This window comes from Sapajus apella, unplaced genomic scaffold, assembly GCF_009761245.1.
Source record: "Sapajus apella isolate SASKATOON/1434 unplaced genomic scaffold, GSC_monkey_1.0 scaffold101, whole genome shotgun sequence".
NCBI classification, from domain to species: domain Eukaryota; kingdom Metazoa; phylum Chordata; class Mammalia; order Primates; family Cebidae; genus Sapajus; species Sapajus apella.
Window position 1 is genome coordinate 666,931 of NW_022437041.1, and position 6,086 is coordinate 673,016.

Here is a 6,086-nt window from a genome sequence, read left to right on the forward strand (position 1 = left end):
AGAAAGCAAGATATACAGAATTACTATTGTGTGACTATGTTTCTTTTATGTTATTGTATGCATAATTATATAATATATTATATATTATAATATATAATTATATACATATTATAATATATAATGTATATAATTACACATATTATATGTCCCCAGCAGTTTACTGTTTAGTCATGCATGAACCTTATAGAAACATAGTCACACTCTATTTATTCTGTATATCTTGCTTTCTTCTATTTATGTTATTCATATATGATGGTGTGTGATGCTCTAACTCATTCATTTTCACTTCTCTAAAGTGTCCCAGGTATGAACATGTACAATGAATCCATTCTCTTGTTTGGTGGATAAACAGTTTTTTGTTTTGTTTAGTTTAGTTTTTACTGAAAATTAGGCTGGTATGAACTCTCTTAAATATGGAATTGACTCACTATTCCAATTATTTCCTGGGAAGTGGAAATATAAACTGGTATAACTAATTTTTAAAAATTTGATATTAGATATTTGTTGTTCAAATGGTAATTATACTCTATGTTCAGTTCTATAACTGCTGTTTATCACATACTATATTTTGACATTGTTTTGAAAACCAAATGCTTTACATTTTGTTGCAGTTCGATTTAATATTTCTCTTCATTATTTGTTTTATTATTTTGTACTTAGAAAATTCTCCACCATCCAATATCAGGTCAAAATTTATGTAGAGTTTTCTTGGTTACATTTATTGTAAATCTAGCTTTTTAAAATACCTGAAAATTTTTATAAAATATAATTAAAAGATAAATTACAAGTTGGAAAAAAATTGGCATACAAGGTGTCAATAGAAAGAAAATCTATCAAAAAACTGCCTCTAGACATGAACAGGTAATTTACCAAAAAGGCATCATTGCTAATAAATATGTGGGCTGTGTTCAACCTCAGTAATTGAAAAAATAGAATGTAAAACTATTACATAACAGTTTTCACACCAGTCAACTTTTAAACATAAACATGTATAAGTCAATCATTCGTAAACATTGTGGTAAAAGTATTTATAGCACCAAATTCTTGGAAAATAATTTGATGACATATATCAAGAGCCATTTTTGGAGCTATAATTACATGTCTACAATTCTATTGACTCAAGTTGTGGATAATTCAAGATGTGGATGAGGATACATCTTCAAAGATGTTCACTGAAGTGTTTATAATAGCAACGGAAAAAAATAAGTTTGAAAAATGTAAATGACCCCAAATAGGACAATCATTAAATTGTTGCTTATATAATATCAAGTTATTTTTAAAAGTTTTCAAAAGATAATGAGAAGGGAAAATTCTCATAACTAAAAAAAAGATTAATTACATATATATACAATCTATAATCTCTGTTTTATAAAATGTTTCTGGCTGTATCTTTCTACCTGTCTCTCCCTGTCTCTTTTAGTCTGTCTCAATACATGCCAAAACATTAAGATGGTTCTTTCTGGATATAAGAAATAAAGACGCATTTTTTTTTTCTTTTTATAGCTTGTTTCCTTATTGTCTTTAAAATGCTACTAAGGTGACCTCTCTCTATTTGAATTAGTTGAGCAGTATTTGATCTCCGAAAATATAACAGGTTAAATGCTGAGAATAAAACCATCTTCATGGAGATTTATTAGATTTTCCAAAGGAAATGTACATCTCCATCTGGGCACTCAGGTTTGTCAAGTAAACCTTTGTCCCTCATTACCTGCTTTGCTTTTTTCTTCTTTTAAACCCTGAATCTACCTCTACAACCTCCAGCAACAGCAATATGGTCAGGTCGACAGGAGTTGACTGACCTGCATCAAACATTACCCGCTAGTCTCCCTCACACAAAATGAAGTAATAGAGGAGAATTCGAAGAAAGCAATACCACTGCAGCCACACTGGGTGCAAGCTTTGAGAATCCTGGGGCTTTGTACATGAGTGAACCAGAGAGAACCTGTGGTGTGCCGGGAAAACCCATAGGCCCTGCAGAGACATAATGTTGATTTTGAGTCGAGGTCCTCTCTGAGATACTTCATCTGTAAAATGAGGAATGATACAAGTTCCCTTCCAAGGATGTCATGGAATTAAATGAGAGTGATTTAAGCATCATACTCATTCATGGTAGGTAATGAATGTTGCAATCATTACATCATTTCAGATCCTCGTGTAGAAAATTGAAGGCATGTCTCCTGATTGAGATGGTTTAGACTTTTTAGCTAATACATTATAAATGATGAGAAGTCACAGTGTTGTTTTCCCAGGCAGGTCATATTGATCCTCTCTTGTAACGATATCCTTTTTTGCAAAACTTTGTTTTTTATGCCACATTATTGACACACAGATTTTGCAAGATGAATATTGATGCTGCAGGTCCTTTTCCATTCTTTAAAGTGCAGCTAACCATTTTATTTCAATCTGATGCTTTCAATGTATCAGTAAGCATTAGTAACAATGTAGTATTTTTCTCTAGAGATGGGGAAAATTAACCTGTACCAGGCAATTTCTTGACGTTTATAGAGAAGTGTGTGGCTGGAGCTGCAAACTCTGCTCTCTTTGCAGACAGATACCTCAGCCCCTGTGATGGAATGAAGGAAAGATGGGAGCTGATTCTAGTCTGCAGAGAAGGGGATGTGTCTCAGGCAAGTGATACCAGAAACAGGGAGGAGACCTAAGTTATATTTTCAGAGATCCAAGAAAAAAGGCAGAGCTGGAGGTCAGGGCAGCACAAGACTGCAATGCAGCAAGATCGATTACAGAAATGTCTACAGAAGATCTTAGTCCTAACAGGGAACATGGACAAGAGGCATGAGTGAGGAGGGTGCATCTCTACGCACTTTGAGCTGGTACTGATGACAGAAAAAGACAGCCAGGTGAGGAGGAAATCCACCTAGGGGCTCTGTCCACTGTGCAGTGATGGCTTAGCCTGTGTTGATGGCCTGAAACCATACTTCTTCAGACTTCCTCATGTCATCCTCAGGTCAATGTTCTTTGGGTAGCATTTGAGAGGTTGCCTCAAGGAAAAGAAGCCAATGGACAAAATTTATCCTGAACAGCACGAGGCTTTCTTCTGTGTCCTTCTGTCCCTACTCCGAGATGCTTCCGTGTCTTTCATGAAATCACAGTATCCAGCTACTTGCACAGACTATGGGCTGAGAAACGAGAGAGTCATGTACACCCCAATGTCCATTTTTACCTCCTTTGTAGTAAGGCTGTCAAAGGCTTCATCACCAATCAGAGAGATCAGGAAATACTTTGGAAAAGTCAAAGATCCCTACCTGGTAGGATACCTAACCCCTAGAAGCCCAATTCCAGTTTTAATTTTTTTTTAAATAAAAACTCCCTTTCTCCAAACTATTTCTGCCACTAATCCGTCCTTGGTTTGCATGAGTTTGGCTACCTTTCAGTTGAAAACATTGAACTTCCCAGAAAGGAACACATCAAGCCACCATTGCCAAGCCCCATCTTAACTTAAATTGTTCTGTCACCACTTAAGCAAACTTCCAGCCAGTGGAGACAGTTATTATCAGTAAAAGCGTGGAAAGAAAGGTCTAGTAGCATGGTTTTCACCTTGGCTGAATGATCAAATTCCCTAGAGACGAGTACAAAAGACAGTTTCCTGACTTTACTCCAGACCAACTGAATTGCAATCTTTTTATGGTGGGTCCTCAGCACTTCATTTGTAAAAAGATCTGTGGATAATTTGATGCACAGTCTAGTTTTGGGAACTCAACATGGGATAAAAGAGCTTGAGTAGAAATGACAGCAGCTAGAAAATCATAAGCATATTGGTCTCTAATTCAACGTAAGCCATGCTATTTTCAGTGCTGGAGAAGTGAGGCAAGGCCACTCGATGTGCAATGCCACAACAAAATGTGTGTATCTCAGAATGTCTGAGGAGCTCAGACTTCATCTTCCCTGAGCATGGGCAAGAGAGAGCACCACAGACAGAGAATCTTTTTTTTTTTTTTTTTTTTTTTTTTTGAGACAATCTTGCGGTATTGCCAGTATGGAGTACAATGGTGCGATCTCGGCTCACTGCAACCTCCACCTCCCAGGTTCAAGCAATTCTCCTGCCTCAGCCTCCCGGGTGGCTGGGATTACAGGCATGTGCCACCATGCCCAGCTAATTTTTTTTTTTTGTATTTTTAGTAGAGACGGGGTTTCACTGTGAAGGCCAAGATGGTCTCGATCTCTTGACCTCATGATCCGCCCGCCTCGGCCTCCCAAAGTGCTGGGATTACAGGCTAGAGAATCTTATTTCTTATTCCAAATCTGCAAACGAGGAGTTTTAATGTAAATACAAAGCTAGAAATAGTAAAATAATCAAACAAAATTAAACAAAACCACTTAACTATCCTGCAGTGGGGAGAAGTTGATTTAGTTATAGTATTTCCATACAGTGAAAATAATTTAAGTGATAGAGAATAAGTACATTTATATACTAAAGATGCTATAATACAGTGCTGATGAAAAATTGTTATAAATATGACATAAACATCATATATGCTGTCACTAATATATGCCTAAAATTATACATGCATGAACACATAACAATGTAGCTAAAAAGATTACAAACATTTTTATTAAAATATTTCAAAATTTTTGCTGTGATTATTTCTGAGAAAGGTGATCAAGGGTGTTTTTTAAATTTTTTCTGTTGTTTTCTCACATGCCTGCAAGGAACATGCATTTTTTTGCAGTTGACTTAATTAAAGAAAATAGCACAGTGACATTTTAAAGGCTCTGCGATGTGCTCACGCTCTCGGCATCTTTCACCCAAACTATCACAATAGCTTCCCCTCAACTATCTTCACTTTTGATCTTGACTCTTTTCAGTGAACTTTGTAGATATCTTAAAATGCAGGTTAATATCCATCTTCTCCAAATTCAGCAAGTTCACATCAGCTACCAACCCAAGTCTAGCTCCATCACAGGTCATCCCAGTTTACTCATGATCTTTCTTCACTTCTGCTTCTCACTTTCATTGCTTCATCCATCTCTCCACTCTGCGATGCTCTAATCCCGTCAGAATACCCCTGGTGCTCCCAGCACACAAAATATTTTGAATGTTAAATCTTTTGCACTTCTTTTTCTTTACTTTTTAAATCAGATTCGTTCTTTGAAGACTGCTCAGAGATTACTACCTACATCGGGCCTCACCAGCCCCACCCTCAGAATTTTTAAACATCACTTTTTTTTAATTGTATTGAGTTTAATAAATTATAATTGTATCTATTTATGAGGTAAAAAGTGATACTGTGATACACGTATATGATGTAGAATGATTAAATCAAGCTAATTAACATATGCATCATTTCAAATACTTAGCATTTCCACTGTGCCTACACTGCACATTGATTGAATGTACACATACCGTCCATTTTTATTCTTTCTTGTTCATCATTTACAGGTCTGTTTCCACTGAGGGACTGAAGGCTCTTTGAGCAAAATTATCTACCTCTTCCCCTCTGGATCTTTACCATTTCCCAGTTCAGTGTACTGCACATTGTCCTCACTAAATAAAAAATCACTGTCATGGTTTACCCAAACGTCTACAGTGTTAATAATCCAAATAATGCCTTTCTTCCCTCCCATACACTTTATAACTCTACAGGGTTAGAGAAACTGAAACATCTAGACATTTCTGGTGGTAATGGAAAATTGTTCAACTGCTCTGGAAAATAGTTTGGCATTTTCCTATAAAACTAAACATGCAATTACCATATGATCCAGAAATTGTACTATTTATCCCAGAGAAATGAAAATTTAAGTTCACACAGAAAAACTTGTATTATCCATGTTTTCATGTTTCTGTATCTGATGTTTTGACATCTGAGGTCTTGTTAATAGGGAGGGACTGCAACTCCCGCAGGTTAGCAGCTGGAATTCCTAGAGTTAGCAGAGGGCTTTTTGACTCTCATTAGAGTGTGCCTTTCTTATGTATGTCAGCCCATTTTCACACTGCTATAAAGAATAACTGAGACTGGGTAATTTACAAAGGAAAGAGGTTTGACTAGGCTTGGGGGGCCTCAGGAAAGTTTACAGTCATGGTGGAAGGTGAAAGGGAAGCAAGGCACTTCTTACACAGAGGAAGAAGA

At 36.4% G+C, this 6,086-nt stretch overlaps 1 long non-coding RNA gene across 1 annotated transcript in view; it reads left to right on the plus strand.

Annotated features, from left to right (window-relative positions):
• LOC116536504 overlaps positions 1–1,498 on the plus strand; it is a 2,758-nt gene extending 1,260 nt beyond the window's left edge. Inside the window, exon 2 of the long non-coding RNA XR_004262675.1 lies at positions 1,124–1,498. This is a non-coding gene — a long non-coding RNA (uncharacterized LOC116536504). The remainder of the gene's footprint in view (positions 1–1,123) is intronic.
• The last annotated feature ends 4,588 nt before the right edge of the window (positions 1,499–6,086 follow it).